This window comes from Cynocephalus volans, chromosome 16 (genome assembly GCF_027409185.1).
Source record: "Cynocephalus volans isolate mCynVol1 chromosome 16, mCynVol1.pri, whole genome shotgun sequence".
NCBI lineage: Eukaryota > Metazoa > Chordata > Mammalia > Dermoptera > Cynocephalidae > Cynocephalus > Cynocephalus volans.
The window spans coordinates 58,551,815-58,568,962 of NC_084475.1; positions in this window are offsets into that span (position 1 = coordinate 58,551,815).

The window sequence follows — 17,148 nt, forward strand, 5'->3', positions numbered from 1 at the left end:
ATGAATAAATCTTCAATCTTCCCCTGTTTTCTACCATGTCAAAGCAAATTGTAATATCTGCTTTTCACAGCTCACCTTTTTTTAACTCCCACACCTAGTACAGTGCCTGCTACCTAATAGTTGTTCAATAAGTTTGTGTTGAATGAACAAATGACTCACCCTATCTATACAATGTTTTTCCCCTCCCAGGCATGAACCCACTGCTCTGGCTGGGTAGGCTTCCCTGCAAACAAGCATAATCATTTCTACATTTTTCTCTTGACTCTCCAACTGGATGCGCTTATTCCTATTTATTCATATCCGTGTCAACTTACTACCATCTACTTCCAAAGGTGAGTAGAAGCCACTCAGAAAAAGAGGCACAACTACATTAAGATCGTTTATGATTACGGTTAAAATTTACTTCGTACCTACTATGTGTCAAGTTATTTATAATTTTCTTTACATATATTATCAAATCTTTTCAACAAACTGTAGGGTTAGGCATTATCATCAATATCACGTGGATGAGAAAGAGGCTTTGAAACTTTATCTTGCTTAAGGACACACATCATGTAAGTATTAAAGCAAATATTTCATTCCAGGTTTCACATCCTTCATGGAAGTGTTCCTTTATTTCTGTGGCTCTCTTTCTGTCACCTCTGAGGTCCTACAGGATTTATAGCCTGCATCATTGATTCATCACCTAATCACACACTGTCATGTATTTGTGGTTGTTTTGTGTGTGTCTGTCTTATCTCCTTAATGAGAAAATTAACTCTTTGAGGGCAGAGACCCTATGGATTACACATTTCTCAACTCCCCACCATCCCTGGTAAAGTGATGGGCATATAAACAAAGTTTAATGAAATCATTTATTTCTCAGACATGAAATAATTTCATGTGAAAACCATTTCTGTAGGAATTACAGTCCCCTCATCACAGATTAGGTTACACGTGCTTATGATAAGTTTGACCATTTGTACCTGGTCATCTGGACTTGGGACCAGGCTACTTTCTTTTGGCTTTGTTTAAATTGCACACTGTTTTGATGTATTAACTTTTTGCTTTGGCCATGTCCACTGCTCAAGTAGAAAAGGTTTTTATTAAAGCCCATTTTTTCTGATTTGTGTGTATAATTTCAATGTAATTGTATCATTTCCTATGTTCTCTGTCCTTATTAGCCAATCACCTCTCTCTTACCAAGAAACTATGCATCTCATTTATGCACCACATACTTCATGCTCCGTTTATACATAAATGTTTAACTCTTGCCCTGAGACTGCTTAGAAAATATGCTTGATTAGTTAAATTATAAGGCCCTAACTCTTATCCTTAACTTATGACTGAGATGCCATAAGGCCTTTATCTTCTAATTTGCCTTGTGTAAGCAAAGACAGTTATTATTTTGCTGGACTAGTGCCATTCATTTCTACAGAACTATGACTCAATTTGTCTAGCAAAAAAAAAAAGCAAGGTCTTATTCAATGTGGTGAATCTCTCCCCAAACTACCAACCAAAGTCGAATACTTTGAAACAGAGTTTGCTTTTGTAGCCAAATATAACTCACAGGAAGTAATCTATACATGTGTCTATCAGTCAACAAGTGTGAGACTGATAGCGATTTTGATAAAGTTGATGAGATTAGAATGCTGTAGGGCTTTAGGCAAGGTATACATAGGCTCAAGGCTGAGTTTAAAACAAAGTTTACCTAGTGATAATCGTGTATACCTCAGACTGAGCTACTGGATCTTTGAGGGACCAAAAAATTAGGAGCTAATACCAAATACCTACAAAGCACTTTACCCAGATTATCTCATTTCATTTTCTCAACAATCCTGTGAGATAGTTATCATTTTCATTTTACAGATGAGGAAATTAGAGCTCAGAGAAATTAAGTAACTTTACAAAGGCCACAAAGCATCAAAATAGACTATCCAAGATTCTAACACAAGCTACCAATTCCTATGTCAATGTTTTGCTCACTAATGAGCACCTGGACTAATTGACCATATGGTCTCATACCCTCTGACTCTTACATCTCCAAAGACTTTGGGGAAGTCCCAATCATTTGGTTATAGAGCATTAATAGGCACCCCCAGCCAGCAAATAGGCCTGAGCATTTGTTTGGCCTCCTATCTACTTTACACATATTAAGTGCATTGTGCGCTTTTCCAAGTGTAGCTTTATTTTATGGTCCTCTATTTTCTTTTAATTTATAGATTTATACTAGAGAAATAATACTTGTATCTATCTGTAGCTTAGAAAAAAGTTAATATTCTTCTCTCCCAAAGATTTTAGTACAATAAACATTGGCAGTATTATTCTTTAAGTATTTATTTTGAGAAGTACCTTTTGGCATGGCAGGCAGAAGCAATCTGGTGGCTTTGTGTGATTGCCGTTCACACTTAGTAATGAATAAATTCTGTTGGCTCTGTTGGAGGAGTCAGAAGGGAGTCATTGGTTTACTAGAGTTGTGGCCTAAAAACACCAAGCCAGCTCATCAGTGCTGCTGATCTCGTGCCCTTCCTCTGGCAAACCATGTGTCGGATGTGGTAGGAAAAAAAAATCTCCCTTTCAGCAGCAGAATATGTGCAAGCTACACCCTGAATTATCCCATGATGACCTTGCAAATGCAACACATGCCCTTGTGACCACAAGGCCCGACAACTGTAATTTCCTCTGCTTTTCATCAGAGTTCCTCTGCTGCCAGCAGCAGGCACAACATGCTAGAGTACAGCTGCTCCCTGCGACCCAGGACACCTGCCCTGCATCCTTTCCTACATATATGTAAAAGATGGCCTAATAGGAAGCTGACCTATTATATCACTGGTTATATGAACTCTGAATTCATCTTCCTGAGTGAACTGTAAAGCCTGGCTAATGTTTACTATACAGCTAGCTGACATTTGGGGGATATTACCTAATGCGTTTGCTGAAGTCATTCCACACATCATTATTAGGCAATTTCTTCAAGCAATCCATGGGTTAAAGAGGCATTTTCCCCATTGACATCATTGATGAGAACTTCATTTATGCAACACATATTTAGCAAGTTCTGGATGCCAGGCACTGCTCAGTGCTGGGGTAAAGCCATGACTAGGTAGACAAGGCTTCTACTTTCCCTGAGCTTACTATCTAGTGGGGAAGACAGACAATAAATAAGTTAACAAATTAAGAGTTCAAATGGTGATAAATGCTTTAATGAAAATAAAATAGGGTGCTGTGATCTAGAATGACCAGGGGTGGGGTGTTGGTGTCAGATAACTGTGGAATAAAACATTATATTGGATAGTTAAACTTCTTTGGGGAGATGATATTCTGCTGTGGTTAGAATCATGATAAACCTTGTAAAGATCAATGGGAAGCTTCCTTCTAGGCACAGAAAACAATACCTGCAAAGGCCCTGAGGTTAGGAAGACATGAGAAAGGAATTTAAAGGTTAATGTAATAGGTATGTCCCAAGGGAGGGGGAAGAGTAGGAGGGGTTAAAGTTGAAGTAGTTGAAGTAAGATGACAGGCCAGAGAACTTGTGTATTGAACTGTACTCAACCGAAACCTTCTGCAAAAATGGAGGAAGGCCCCAAGATCCCTGTCATTCCAGATGAGAACTGATTCACCAGAGTTCACTGTTGGATTGGGGTGGCATTGGAACCTTGGGCCTATGGTAGGAATCCTCAGTGATTTTCCTCTTCCAAGACACATCCAGAGGCCAGAATTTCCTGTCATTGCTAATTCTGATACCCAGTTCTACAATTTAGTCACCACCACCACCTTCGTTTTGTCATTGGTGTCATTTTAAATTTTAGCATTTCCTAAGAATTCAAATGATGGTGTCTTTTTAGAAACTTTATATTGGCTTATCATTTTGTTTGCATGGATATTACCCATAAATGCAAAGTGGCTTGACATTTAAAATAAATATCCCAAAACCCTGTTAAGTATTTGCTAACCACATGTTTTCTAAACCATATTCAAAAATGCTCACTCAAACTTCCAGGATGTTATTGGCCCTTACTCTGACTCTCCAAATGGCTCTCTGGAAGCTTCCCTGTGTGCCTTCATCCTCCCAGAGCTAATGGGTATCCCCTCCAAGGAACGCTGTGTGGCCTCATCAGCAAAAAGGCGACATACCTGTGGTTTGGTACAGAGTGAACTGGGCCAGGAATCTGGGGAGCAAGCCTTTATTCCCATCATTGCCAGTCACCCTGGGATCTTGAGCTAATCAAATCCTCTCTGTGCTTTAATTTATACCCATGCAAAATGGAAAACATAATACTGTAACGGTGCTCTGAACACGCGCAGCCAAATCAGATGGGAACAAAACGTTTAGGGTATTTGATTTGCTTCAAAAACATGACCTGGAAACCTCCAGTCACAGAAACTAGGAACTTGTAAGGGAGCCTAACACCAAATAAGATGGGGAGAATTTTAATCCTAGTCTATTTTGGGTATGGGCATTTTTAGATTTGACCATTGTTTCTTCCTTTGGAGGGCTGTGTTAAAAAGAATGTTGAGAAAGAGCTAACCAAAGGCTAGATTTCATGACTATCCCATACAGAAAGGCTTAACATTCACCCATTCATGCTATTAATATCACATTAAATAACAGAATCTAGTGTTGCTTAAACTTTCTTTTGACTAGTGCGGTCCCAGAATCAAAGTTTCCATTTCAAGGAAATTTATCAAATCCTGGCTTTAAGTAGGTCATTGTTTTTCACTAAGGGGCAATTATAATGTGGTTGCTTACAATATATTAGGAAGATAAACACAGGTGAGTGAGGGGCGGCAAGAGAATTGCCATCAACAAAACCCAAGTAAAGGCTTGTGGCAAGCCCAAGGAAGTGAGACTGCTCTTTTGGTTGGAGGAAGAAGTAGGAAGTAGCATTTGAGATGGACCTGGAAAGATTCCAATAGGCAGAGGACACAGATTCCAGGTAGAGAAAAATGAATGTGCAAAGAAAGAACGTGCAGGAAGCAAGAAATATTTGTTTGGGATTGGGAAAGACAAGTAGTACATAGTAAGAGCAATTGTTGCCAAACCTGGCTGCACAACAGAATTAACTTGGAAATTTAATAAAACACAGATTTCTGGGTTCCTTCCCAGACCTTATTTGTGAATGAGAATTTTCAAAGGTGGAATTCTAGATTATGCTGTTTTCTTTTTCTTTTAATTTCTTTTATTTTTTTTTTTTTTATAATTTCAGTTCTCCAAGTTATTCTTATGTGCAAACAGATTTGTGTATCACAGGAGTAGTTTCCACCAAACTCTGAAGAAACTTGCCATATTTGGCCATGCTGTAGAATCGTGTTCTCTAAACTTTAGGTTTGAAAGTCAGTTTAGTGAGTTCCATCATATTTTTTTTTTAATTTCAAAATATCAAAATGCATTTTATGTAGTAAGGGTAAGAACTTTTTGTGAAAGATTTGTTTCTGTTGTTGGAGTGTGTGTTTGCTTACATACATGTTTGTGTTCTTGGTCACAATATAAAATGTATTTCTTACTGATTTCTTCAGTCAAAAAAAAAGATGGAAAGATATTGAATTTTAGGAGAAGATTGTATTTATTTTGGTTGGCAATGGGAGCTATAGAAACTTTGGGGCTAGGGAGTTTTGTGATCAGATTTACACTATTAAAATTTATTCAGGCAGCAATGTGTAGGGTGGATTGAAATAAGGAAAAGTAGGAATGAAGGGTTAATGTGAATCTATATCCATTACCAATTTTTAAGAATCAGGCTAATTAAAATATACATAAATTCTAAAATTATATGTATTTATAATTACCATAATTAACATTTTTCTTTATTAGGCCAGAAGGCACATCAGGATTGAGCAGAAGTTCCTATTATTATGATCAGAAATTATTATTGAGCCTTGATTAGACCAAAGGTTGTGATCAAGTGATATACCTTATTGAGTGAATTCTAGAGGGGAAAAGTAAGAGGAAATACCTAGAGAGGTGTTGTAGGCAATCCAAAAAAGTAGGTTTTGGTCCAGAATAATCATTAAATTACAGACAGTGTCTTAGTCCCTTTGTCCTACTATAACAAAATACCACAGACTGGGTAATTTTTAAAGAACTGGAATTTATATGTCATGATTCTGGGGGCTAGGATGTCCAAGATCAAGGTTCTGGCATTTGTTGTCTGGTGAGAGACTTCTTGCAGCATTCTCACATTGCAGAAGAGCAGAAGAGAGGGAACCAATTTCCTCAAGCCCTTTTATAGGAGCACTAATCCCATTCATGAGTGCTTTGCCATTAAGTTTTAACACATGAATTTTGGGGTACACATCCAGACCACAGCAGACCCTGAAAGAATTTGAATAAACATTTTTCAAAAAATGATGTACAAATGACCAATGACCACACTAACATTGTTAGCCTCAGAGCAATGCAAATAAAACCACATGGAACACATGCTATAACTATAAGGACATTATGTTAAGTGAAATAAACCAGTCATAAAAAGACAAATACTGTATTTATGTGAGGTATCTAGAGTTGTCAAACTCAAAGAGACCAAAAGTAGAATAGTGGTTACCAGGGGCTGGGGAAAATGGGGAGTTATTGTTTAATGGGTACAGAGTTTCACTTTTTGCAAGATGAAGAGTGCTGTGGATGAATGGTGGTGACGGTAGCACAACAGTGTGAATGCACTTATTGTCACTGGTACACTTAAAAATGGTGTAGATGGTGAATTTTGTGGTATGTGTATTTTGCCACAATGAAAATTTTAAAAATCACATTGAGATACCACTTCACACCCACTAGGATGGCTATAATCAAAGAGACAGATAATAACAATTGTTAGCAAGGATGTGGAGAAATCAGAACCCTTATACATTGATAGTGAAAATGTTAAATGGTGAAGCCACTTTGGAAAACAATTTACCAGTTCTTTAAAAAGTTAAAGTCCATTGTTAGGTAGATCATACCCAAGAGAATTGAAAACCTATGTCCACTCAAAAACTCATACAGGTATGTTCATGGCAGTAGAAACAACTCATATATCCGTCAACTGATGAATGAATAAATAAAAGGTGGTATGTCCATACAATGGAATAGTATTTAGCCATAGAAATGAATGAAATATTGATATATGCTACAGTATGGATAAATCTTTAAAACATTATGGTAAGTGGAGGAAACTAGACACAACAGACCACATATTATATGATTTCATTTATATGAAATATCTAGAATAAGCAAATTTATAGAGACAGAAAGTAAATTAGTGGTTGCCAAGAGCTGGGGAAGAGGGAAATGGGGAGTAACCACTAAGGGATATGAGATTTCCTTCCAGGGTGATGAAAATTATTGGGAAAATAGAATAGTTTAATCAGGGTCCCTTGCCTCCATCCAGTGGGGTGTGGTGCAGTGCATTCTTTGTAAATAAGTTGTGTGTGGGTGGAGTTAGTGTGCATGCGCGTCACCGCTGCCTGGGCTGGCACGCTGCGCACAGCCATGCTCTCCAACCTACGGCTTCCAAGGACCTGGTTTGCTGGTTACCTAGCTCATAGACCTGTGTGTGAGGGGTCTGGTGACCCAGCCTGTGAATAGGCTTGAAGGGTCTGCGAGCTCCAGACCCAGCCCTAGCTCGACAATTGGCCCAGTCAGCAGAATTATGGGCAGGTAAAAGAGCTCAACAAAAATGTTCTGGAATTAGACAGTGGTGTTGGTTGCACAATTTTGTGAATATACTAAAATATATTCAAAATATAAAGTGTGCTGGATTGTACATGTTAAAGTGGTAAATTTTATGGTATGTGAATTATATCTCAATTTAAAAATGGAATAAACTTTACCTTAAGTGCAAAAAAAGAAAAGAAATTATGGGCATTGGGCACTCTGATTAGGAGCACATACTTAGGAATTACACTACCTGGGTTCAAAGCCTGGCTTGATTACTTACTATGAGTGTGGTTAAACGATATGCTATATAAGAGCTTACTTAACCTCTCTGCCATAGTTTTCTCACCTGAAAAATGATGACTAATCATGCCTACCTCATAGGGTCATTGTGAAGATTAATGAATTCAGGAAAACATTTTAGCACAGTGCATAGCACATAGTGAGAGCTCAATAAATAATAGCTAATATTCTTATTATTAAATACTCTTTCAAGTAATGTTAAAAGTACTGAAAGACAAAGAATGTTCTATGCATCAGGAAGTCATTAGACAGAGATAGTTTAGGAGAAAGGAAGGGAAAGAGGATTTAGCTGCGTGTAAATAAAAGCAGAGGTGGCTGGTGAAAACGTTCTTTAAAATAACATTCTCTATGGCCCCCTCGACTGTTTTCTTCTTCCTATTAGCACCTGTCTCCCCCCTGACATTAAGAGTTTATTTGTTATTTATCTCTCCCCAGGAGAATGTAAGCTCTATCACTGTAGGACTTTGGTTTTGTTCAATGCTTTTCCTGGCACCTAGAAAACAGTGCCTGCCCCACAATAGGTGCTCAATAGTTGAATATAAAGAATAAAAGAATGAGGGAAGGCAACTGAAGAGACCAATATTGAGTGGGCTGGGTTTTAGTTCTTGCTTTAATCTGGGACAAGTATGAGTTGCTTTACCATCAACAAATCCAAGGCTGAGCCTGGGAAGCTGGAGCCTCACCCATTCATCACAAGCTTTGCTATCACCTGAATTGTGTTCCCACAAATTCTTACATTGAAGCCCTTACCCCTAATATGATGGTATTTGGAGATGGGGCCTTTGAGAGGTAGTTAGGGTTAGATAAGGTCATGATGATGGGACCCCCACAATGGGACTACTGTCTTTATAAGAAGAGGAAAAGAGACCAGAATTTGCTGTCTTTCCATCATGCGAGGACATAGGGAGAAGACAAGTCAAGAAGAAGGTCATCACCAAGAACCAAATAGGCACTTTGATCTTGGACTTTCCCACCTCCAGAAATTGGAGAAACAACTATCTGTTGCTTAACCCACTCAATCAGGTATTTTGTTAAAGCAGTCCAAGCAAACTAATACAGTAAGAGAGAGGGTAGGGAGGAGGGGATTGAGCAATGCCTTTTAAACTCCTAAAATTGCTTTCAGATACAGTGTCAAGAAGTGATGAAGCTCTTTGTATTCCTGATTTTTTTTAGAGGGGAACGCATGCATATGCAAGAAACTTTCAGATTTTGCTATCTTGCCAAGGCTTGGATCTGCCGTCTTCCATAATATATATTGTTTTCCTGGTGCTTAATAATTTTAAAATGTGGAGCTATTTTTGGTGCCATGCAATTGGGTACCTAGGCAGGTTAGCTTCTGGGAAATGTTACAGCTGCTTCATTCGATCACTGAAAATTATGAGTCAGAGCTAGAAGGCCTAGGTTCTAGGCCTGATTTTGACCCCTATTTACTGCACGACACTAGGCAAGTTACTAGCTTCCAGGTCATCACCAGGGAAATTGCAATAATAAAATCTACTCGCTGTTGTATGAACTCAGAATGTTAAAGTATTTTTTCTTCTTTAAGGCATCGTAGAAAAGCAACTTGTAATAATAGTAATTACTAAAGTCAATACCAGGCATTTGATAATACCTGCCCAAGGGTGTAGGGAACAGGTACACTCGTATATTGCTGATAGAAGTGTAAAGTGGTTCAGCTGCTACAGAAGGCAATTTGGCAATATTTATCAAAATTACAAATGCGTATATCCCCTGAACTTCTAGGAAATTCTAGATACACTTCCACTTAGGAAAGTGACATAGTAATTCACTGTAGCTTTGTTTATAATGGCAAGAAATAGGAAACAACCTCAGTGTTCATTCAATAGGGTACTGATTATATAAGTTATGGCCCATGGAATACTATGTAGCTCCTAAAAAAAGAATGAAAACCTCTTAAAATACTGAAATAGAGTAAGATATAGTAAGGGAAAACAGTAAGGTGAAGAACAGCATATATAGTATGCTACCTTTGGTGTAAGTGTTGGGAAAATAGAATAACTTAATCAGGCCCTCTTGCCTTAGGTCCGGTTGGGGGTGGTGCGGCACATTCTTTGTAAACAAATTGGGGGGGGTGGAGTTAGTGTGCATGCGCAGCACTGTGACTTGGCTGGCGTCTGCCTCTGGCATCTGCCACGTGTGGCCATGCTCTCCAACCTATGACTACCAAGGACCTGTTTGCAGGTTACCTTGCTCATAGCCCTACATGTGAGGGGTCTGGGGACACAGTTTGGCATGTGAGGGGTCTGGGGACCCAGCCTGGCATGTGAAGGGTTTATGACCCAGTCTGGACAATGGGCTCATAAGGTCTGTGAGCTTCAGACCCAGCCCTAGCTCAACAATTGGCCCAGTCGGCAGGATTACAGGCAGGTAAAAGAGCACGACAATTGGCGTAGTCTGCGACAGGATTCTAAGCAGGTACAGGAGCCAAAAGCCCTTAGAAGAAGGTGGAAATGTGGCTACTTTTGAATATTCTCTGCCCTATATGGTCGCTTTCCTGTTGACCGGGATCTGGTTGCTGCACACTGTACCACAAGGCAGCATAGACCAGGCATTACAATGGAAAACTCCTTGGGAAGGGGAGGAAATGTGGCTTTCCATGAGCATGTGGTGCCTGGTGGCCACTTTTCTGCTGACCGGAGCCTGGATGCTGTTAACTATGCTGCAAACTGATCGAGATTTGTGGCAGAAAGCAGAGTTGTTGGCAGATGACGTGCAGCGATTGAAAGATTTGAAGAAGAAAGCAGAGTAGTTGGAAGCATGGATAAATGTCCTGGAGCATGACATGCAGTGACTGGCCACTCCTGCCTCACACACCAGGAAAGATGACCAACTCAGTATGAGTTGGGGGAAACCATGCGTCCCCAGGCATGACCTGTTGTTCACAAGAAATTGAAACACAAGCAGCGTATGGGACCAGACGGACAATCAGTGGGCAATCCACAGGTGACCCGGTTCACCACCTATGTCCCATATACCCAGGTTGAACTAGTTGACTTGGGGAGATAGTTCAGCCAGAAACATGGGGGACCCTGGCTGCTTGGCTGTTGTGGTTATGGGACCTAGGGGTGGATAGTATGGTATGCTCTGGTGAGGAGGTAGAGAAATTGGCCTCTATTGCCATACACCCATCCCTGAGGCAGCGGCTGCACAATAGCTGCAGATATGCAGAAGGGCAAGGTAATCACTCTTTGATGGACTGGGTGAATGCAGCTGCTTGAACCATGTGGGCAAATGCTGGAGAACTGCCCAAGATTGTGAGTAAATGGCAAACACATGCTGAGCTGGTCCAAATCATTCAAGAGCTGGGGATGTGGCAGTTCCGTGTTTAATGTAAACACCCATGGCCTGGACAATGAAAATTTTACAGGCAGCATGGGAGACATAGTGCTGCAAAATGCCCCATCAACGTCCTTTGGGTCACTGATGGCCATACTGGCCCCATACATTGGTCATCCTATACATGAGGTAGCAACCATGATAGCCAGCTTGGGTGAAGTACAGGATAGAAGACAAGCAAAAGGGGTCCAAAAGGTGGCTAAGACCAAACCCCCAAGAAATACTTGGGATTTTATCCCAAAGGGACCAAGCAAGACTAGCCATAAGCAGATGTGGCTTGACTTGCTTGCAGCAGGGGTTGATAAAAAGAAAATTGACTGGCAGCCAAATGTGGTCCTGTTTGCCTTGTGGCAGCAACTGCGCCCTGAACAGCATTTCACCAAACGTCGGGAAACAGGTAGCAAGGTAAGCTCAGTGGATTTAAAAGACTTTTTGATTGCTCCCAAGGAGGCGGATGAACTGTTCCATTTCAATTAAGGAGCAGGCCAAGGTGCTGGTCTTTTGGGGGCAGGTGAGGACCAGAGGCCTTATGTTGAATTGGCAATATATTGGTCAAGGATGAATGTGCAGCGTGTTTTGGCATTGGTGGATACAGGTGCAGAATGTAGCCTGATATATGGCAATCCAGATAAGTTCCCAGGAGTCACAGTTCATATAAATGGCTATGGAGAACATACTACTGAGGTCAAAGCTGTGTCATTGCCATTGAGCATAGGAAGATTACCTTCTTGTGTATATACTGTATATATATCTCCCGTAGCTGAATACATCTTGGGTATGGATGTACTTTATGGTTTGCACCTGCAGACAACAGTTGGAGAGTTTTGGCTGTGAATACGGACTGTAAAGCCTGTGTTACAAGAATATGCTAAACATGACCCACAGGTGTTACCCAAGCCAAGACATGTAGTTAATGTAAAGCAGTATTGCCTACCAGGAGGACATGCAGAGATAAGTGCCACTATATTCTAATTAGAGAAAGTTGGCATTATTCGTCCAGCTTATAGCACATTTAATGCTCCTGTATGGCCAGTGAACAAGCCTGACGGTACCTGGAGAATGACTGTAGATTATCGAGAACTGAACAAAGTAGTGCCTCCTTTACATGCAGCCGTGCCTTCAGTTCATGACTTGATGGATCAGCTGACAACTCAGCTGGGGACTTATCATTATGTATTGGACCTTGCAAATGCTTTTTTCTCTATTCCAATCTCGGCTGATAGCCAAGATCAGTTCACCTTCATGTGGGAAGGAAAACAGTGGACCTATCAAGTATTGCCCCAAGGTTATCTGCATAGCCCAACCATCTGTCATAGTTTGGTGGCTGGGGACCTAGCCAAGTAGACTAGGCCCAGCATGGTTACAATGTTTCACTACATTGATGATGTGTTACTAACCTCTGAGTCTCTTGCAGATTCAACCCAGACAGCTCCAACACTGCTAAGTCATTTGGAACAAGGTGGGTGGGCCATGAACACAGCCAAAGTGCAAGGACCTGGGCTGTCAGTCAAATTCCTAGGAGTGGTCTGGTCGGGTAAGACAAGGGTCATCCAGAAGCTATTAAAGGTAAGATACAGGCATACCCTTGACCCACAATGGTAGTTCAGCTACAGACATATTTGGGACGTTTGGTGTATTGGAGAGCCATACCACATATGGCTCAAATGGCATGCCCACTGGATGCATTAACAAATAAAGAAGCCCTCTGGGACTGAGGAAGTAGAACAGGCTTACTGGGCTACAAAAAGGGCAATACAGCAAGTACAGGCTTCACAAGCGACAGACCCCACTAAGCTGTTTGAGTTAGATGTACATATAACACAGGAGGGGTTAGGATGGGGTTTGTGGCAGAGACAAGACCAATTCCGCATACCTGTAGGATTCTGGTCTCAGCTCTGGAAGTGTGCTGAAGTGTGCTACACCCTAACAGAAAAGCAGTTAGCAGCTGTGTATTCTGCCTTGATAGCCACTGAAGCTATCACAGGAACTGCCAAAGTCCTAGTAAGGATGACATACCCCATAATAGGTTGGCTGTGTACATGGTCAACGAACCCTAAAACGGGTGTAGCTCAGACACCCACTTTGTCTAAATGGGGAGCATATACAGAACAAAGGAGCACTGTGTCAACGAGTCTTCTGTCCAAAGAGTTGCAAACTGTGTGAGGCCCAGTAGAAGTTGTGGAGGAAACTTTGACACAACCGTTACCCACGGAGGTGGAGGCTAACCTTTCCATGAGGGACAGGGACCTATTACAGAACAAGCTTGGTATACAGATGGCTCTAGCATGGGACCTTCAGCATCATGGACAGCAGTTGCTGTCCAGCCCTTAACAGATACCATGTGGTATGAAAATGGTACAGGGCAAAGCAGTCAATGGGCTGAATTGAGAGCAGTATGGATGGTGACAAAAAATAAGCCTGGCCATTAACCATCTTTACTGACAGCTGGGCTGTGTACAAAGGTTTAACCCTTTGGATCTCTACTTGAAAGTGTCAACAGTGGATGGTAGGCCACTGACCCCTGTGGGGACAAGCCATGTGGCAAGTGTTACTGGAATTGGGGCAAGAGAAAGAAGTAACTCTTTTCCATGTCACAGGAAACTTCCCCTTAGCCAGTGCAGGAAATGATGAAGCTGATGCCTTGGCTAAGGTACGATGGCTGGAGAGAGCCCCAGCTACTGATGTAGCCCAGTGGTTACATCAACGAATGTAGCATGCTGGCAGTAAAACCATGTGGATGGCAGCTCAAAGATGGACCTTGCCTATAAAATGGGAAGATGTACTGAATGCCTGTCATGCTTGTCTAGCGTGTGCTCAAGAGAGTCCACACCCCCAGCGGGTGCCCCAGACAGATGGGCAAATAACTCAAGGAAGGATGCCCCTGACTCAATGGCAAGTGGACTTTGTCAGGCCACTGCCAAGTTCAGAGAATTCCAGATACATCTTCACTGCTGTTGTTACTGCTACTGGTCTTCAGTTTGTATGGCCTTGCAAGGCCCCAGACCAGGTAAACACTGTGAAGGCCTTGAATAGCCTTACAGCTATGTATGGTCAGCCTGTAGTCATAGAGAGTGATAATGGAACCACTTTACTGGACATGAGGTTCAGAGGTGGGCCTCCCAGTTCTCCATTCAGTGGAAGTTACATGTGCCATATCATCCCCAGGCAGTGGGAATGATTGAATGGTACAATGGTCTTTTAAAAAGGGACTAAGGGTATCTACCCAACCCCCATCCCTGAAGGGATAGACATAGCGATTATGGCCGACAGAATTCTAAATGAGAGACCCCGCAAGGGCAGACCCTCTCCAGTGGAAGCTCTGTTGCATAGGGCTGCAGTACCTATACAGCTGCAAATCACTATTAAAGATAAGCTTTTGAAGCCAGGATATGGCAAGAATGGAAATATTCTCTTACCGGCCCCAACCTGTTTGCAACAGGGACAGATGGTACAATGGGAATGGCCTTGGAAAATAAAAGCCCCGCATATACGCTGGATAGGTTTAATAGAGCCTTGGGGAAAAGGATTAGCGGAAGACTTGCAAGTTTCACCTTGGGTGACAAGTACCCGGCCTCCTCAAGTAAAGGTAACATGGCCTGGAACAGATAAGCACTCTATTCCAAAGGGCACATTTTTATTATCATTATGGCCAATTATGAGTTCCCCTATACTGTTACATGTAGAACCTACAGATCCAACAGTGTTAGCAGATAAGGTATGATCTCATAAACCAGGTAAGACACATATTCCTGCAACTATCCTTTCTCAGGATGGCAAACTGGCATGTATCTTACCAGAGGGGTGAGAACTTCCCCTACTGGTACCAATAACCCTTCTGTCTTTTCGCCCATAGTGTTCTGGCTGCAGGCACTGCACCAGAGTCATGGGATTGGTGTGATCATCTACTAAATATGCATTGAACTGCCCATCAGTATGACTGCAGAATTCCCAAGGAAGATCACACCAATGGTGATTACTAACCAGACATATGTGGCTAATAGTTAAAAGGACAGAACTACAAGCCTTAAGGCATATTGGATGGACAATAGGTTATGTAAATGTAAGGGTCATTTATCCTCACTAAGGGAACATTAGGAAGATTCTGAACACATACATTGTACGAGATTGTATGGTGAGGGACCCTGATGGGGTGGATTTTTGGGAAAATAGAATAATTTAATCAGCCCCTCTCTCCTTAGGTCCAGTTGGGGGTGGTGGGGCGCATTCTTTGTAAGCAAATTGTGTGGGGGGGGTGGAGTTAGTGTGCATGCGCGGCACTGCGGCTTGGCTGGTGTCTGCCTCTGGTGTCCACCACGCACTGCCATGCTGTCCAAGGTATGACTTCCAAGGACCTGTTTGCCGGTTACCTAGCTCATAGACCTGCGTGTGAGGGGTCTGGTGACCCAGCCTGGCGTGTGGGGGGTTGGGGGACCCAGACTGGTGTGGGGGGGGTCTGGGGACCCAGCCTGGTGTGTGAGGGGTCTGGGCACCCAGCCTGGCATGTGAAGGGTTTGTGACAGTCTGGACAACGGGCTTGAGGGTTCTGTGAGCTCCAGACCCAGCCCTAGCTCGACAGTTGGCCCAGATGGCAGGATTACAGGCAGGTAAAAGAGCACAACAGTAAGAAAAGGGTAGGAAGGGAGTATCTCTATGTATTTGCATGTATGTGGATAAAATATCTCTGGAAGAACACACAAGAAACTGATAGGCTAATTGTCAGAGAGGAAGAAGTGAGTGAGACTGAGTGAGACTTGTGACTGGATACATCCCTTTGTATCTTTTGAGCTGTGAGTCATGAGAATGAGTAACCTATTCTGCAGACAATTTAAATAATAAATAAATTATATGATTAATGTAATTCTGAAAAGACATGTTTACAGAGGACTTGCAAATCAAATCCAGGTGTTTTAATGTGTAAACAGTGCTCAATAACATGAAGTAAGTAAATTTATCCTACTTACAGAGCACATCTAACTTCCCATACAATTAATAACTTATTTTCTAGGATACTACAGTATTACTTTAGAACTCATTGTTTTTATTAGAAGATATTCTTTAAAAGTTTAAAGAAGACAATACCTTCTTTTCTCTAAGGAAGATATACGAATGGCCAACAGACACATGAAAAAATGCTCAATATCACTCAGCATTCGGGAAATGCAAATCAAAACCACACTGAGATATCATCCCACCCCAGTTAGGATGGCTAAAATCCAAAAAACTCTGAACGATAAATGCTGGCGAGGTTGCGGAGGAAAAGGAACTCTCATACATTGTTGGTGGAACTGTAAAATGGTGCAGCCTCTATGGAAAACAGTATGGAGGTTCCTCAAACAATTGCAGATAGATCTACCATATGACCCAGCTATTCCACTGCTGGGAATATACCCAGAAGAATGGAAATCATCAAGTCAAAGGTATACCTGTTCCCCAATGTTCATAGCAGCACTCTTTACAATAGCCAAGAGTTGGAACCAGCCCAAATATCCATCATCGGATGAGTGGATACAGAAAATGTGGTACATCTACACAATGGAATACTACTCTGCTATAAAAAAGAATGAAATACTGCCATTTGCAATGACATGGATGGACCTGGAGAGAATTATATTAAGTGAAACAAGTCAGGCACAGAAAGAGAAATATCACATGTTCTCACTTATTGGTGGGAGCTAAAAATAAATAAATAAATAAACAAAAAAACCGGGGTGGGGGTGGAGGTGGGAAGAAGACACAACAATTACAATTCCTTGAAGTTGATACGACAAGCATACAGAAAGGACATTGTTGGGAGGGAGGGGGAGAGGGAGGAGGGAGGGAGGTTTCGGTAATGGACCACAATAATCAACAACATTATATATCGACAAAATAAAATA